The sequence below is a fragment of the Muntiacus reevesi genome, chromosome 16 (genome assembly GCF_963930625.1).
Source record: "Muntiacus reevesi chromosome 16, mMunRee1.1, whole genome shotgun sequence".
Classification (NCBI taxonomy): domain Eukaryota; kingdom Metazoa; phylum Chordata; class Mammalia; order Artiodactyla; family Cervidae; genus Muntiacus; species Muntiacus reevesi.
Genome location: NC_089264.1, coordinates 4,502,391 through 4,505,088, shown reverse-complemented (window position 1 = coordinate 4,505,088; position 2,698 = coordinate 4,502,391). Strand labels below are relative to the sequence as shown.

At 41.9% G+C, this 2,698-nt stretch overlaps 1 pseudogene; it reads left to right on the top strand.

Annotated features, from left to right (window-relative positions):
- Nucleotides 1-238: 238 nt before the first annotated feature.
- Nucleotides 239-557, top strand: LOC136148023 (small ribosomal subunit protein eS27-like; annotated as a pseudogene).
- The last annotated feature ends 2,141 nt before the right edge of the window (nucleotides 558-2,698 follow it).

The window sequence follows — 2,698 nt, the reverse complement described above, 5'->3', positions numbered from 1 at the left end:
GTACACTAAATACTTTCAGTGGTTGTGATTTACTATATAACCTAGTTTCAAATCTGTCACCCATTAGTTTGATGGGATTAAATAGATCCATATTCCTCAAAATAATACTGATTTACAAAACTTATGAAGTCTGAACAAGTTTGAGAACAGTTTATCAAGTCCAGTCACCTTGTTTTATGATTAAACACAGATGTTAGAAATAATATAAAACCATATGTTAGCTTTTTCCGGCGGTGACGAACTCCTCACGAGAACATGCCTCTCGCAAAGGATCTTCTTCATCCCTCTCCAGAAGAGCAGAAGAGGAAACACAAGAAGAAGCGCCTGGTGCAGAGCCCCAGTTCCTATTTCATGGATGTAAAATGCCCAGGATGCTATAAAATCACCACGTCTTTAGCCATGCACAAACAGTAGTTTTGTGTGTTGGCTGCTCTACTGTCCTCTGCCAGCCTACAGGAGGAAAAGCAAGGCTTACAGAAGGATGCTCTTTCAGACGGAAGCAGCACTAAAAGCACCCTGTATCAAGATGAATGGGAGACCATCCCAATAAACAAGTTTTGGATTAAAAAAACAAAAACAAAAACCATATGTTAGAAATAAGGTCACACAAAAAAAGATAAGGCTATATCCTGAGTGTTCCACCTCATAGTAATTTTCCTTTCATTGCAGTTGATATTTTTGTAGACTGCAGAGATTTTTATTTCTTATGCTGTCAAACTCATAGCAGATTATAACCTTTTGTGCATAGAAAAGTGGAAAACATATATACACAGCTACATTTGCCCTAAGAAATAGCTGCGCTTTCTCTGGAGTGTTTGTAGGTAAAAATGTAAACATAATTTAGATCTGGAAGCCCACTACTAAAAATTAAAATAAAGGAAATGTAAACGTTCGTGGCCACAAAAAGAAAAGAACATTCACAAGTATCCAGACTGGCCATGACATTTGGCTAAAAGAATAATCAATGCAGCCAAGGAAGAAAGAAAGTAAAAATAAACAGCTCTGAAGGAGCACAAGGACACCAGTGAGTTTTTAGTTTCCCAAATTAGACAAATTAATCTCTGATTCTCAGAGGTGAAGGATGTTTACACAGTACTTTGGAGTATTTAACAAAGATTGGGATCAGAGATGGATTAAAGCCTACCCTCATCAGGTCACACTTGGAACTTTCTTCCAACAGTAGATATGGTGTTTGCCTGTGGTCAACCCTAGTAGTGATGGTGGTTTAGTAACTAAGTCATGTCTGATTCTTGAGGTTCCATGGACAGTAGCCCATCAGGCTCCCTTGTCCTTGGGATTTCCCAGGCACGAATACTGGAGTGGTTTACAATTTCCTTCTCCAGGGGAACTTCTCGATCCAAGGACCAAACCCATGGTCTCCTACAGGCAGTTTCCTGCATTGCAGGCAGAGTCTTTACCAACTGAGCCACCAGGGAAGCCTGGTCAACCCTATTCAGTTCAGTTCAGTTGCTCAGTTGTGTCCGACTCTGCGACCCCATGAATCACAGCACGCCAGGCCTCCCTGTCCATCACCAACTCCTGGACTTTACTCAAACTCATGCCCATCAAGTCGGTGATGCCATTCAGCCATCTCATCCTCTGTCAACCCCTTCTCCTCCTGCCCCCAACCCCTCCCAGCATCAGGGTCCTTTCCAACGAGTCAACTCTTCGCATGAGGTGGCCAAAGTATTGGAGTTTCAGCTTCAGCATCAGTCCTTTCAATGAACACCCAGGACCGATCTCCTTTAGGATGGACTGGTTGGATCTCCTTGCAGTCCAAGGGAGTCTCAAGAGTCTTCTCCAAAACCACAGCCGAAAAGCATCAATTTTTCGGCGCTCAGCTTTCTTCACAGTCCAACTCTCACATCCATACATGGCCACTGGAAAAACCATAGCCTTGACCAGACTGACCTTTATTGGCAAAGTAATGTCTCTGCTTTTTAATATGTTATCTAGGTTGGTCATACTTTCCTTCCAAGGAGTAAGCGTCTTTTAATTTCATGGTTGCAGTCACCATCTGCAGTGATTTTGGAGCCCCCAAAAATAAAGTCTGACACTGTCTCCACTGTCTCCCCATCTATTTCCTATGAGGTGATGGGACCAGATGCCATGATCTTAGTTTTCTGAATGTTAAGCTTTAAGTCAACTTTTTCACTCTCCTCTTTCACTTTCATCAAGAGACTCTTTAGTTCCTCTTCACTTTCTGCCATAAAGGTGGTGTAATCTGCATATCTGAGGTTATTGATATTTCTCCTGGCAATCTTGATTCCAGCTTGTGCTTCTTCCAGCCCAGCGTTTCTCATGATATAATCTGCATATACGTTAAATAAGCAGGGTGACAATATACAGCCGTGATGTACTCCTTTTCCTATTTGGAACCAGTCTGTTGTTCCATGTCCAGTTCTAACTGTTGCTTCCTGACCTGCATATAGGTTTCTCAACCTATATGAGGAAGGTCAGGTGGTCTGGTATTCCCATCTCCTTCAGAATTTTCCATGGTTTATTGTATCCAAATAGTCGAAGGCTTTGGTGTAGTCAATAAAGCAGAAATAGATGTTTTTCTAGAACTCTCTTGCTTTTTCGATGATCCAGTGGATATTGGCAATTTGATCTCTGGTTCCTCTGCACTAGGACCTAAGTGTCAGATCCCCTGGCTTTAATGGATACTAACAATGGAGAACTGTTAGTTTTGTAGCTG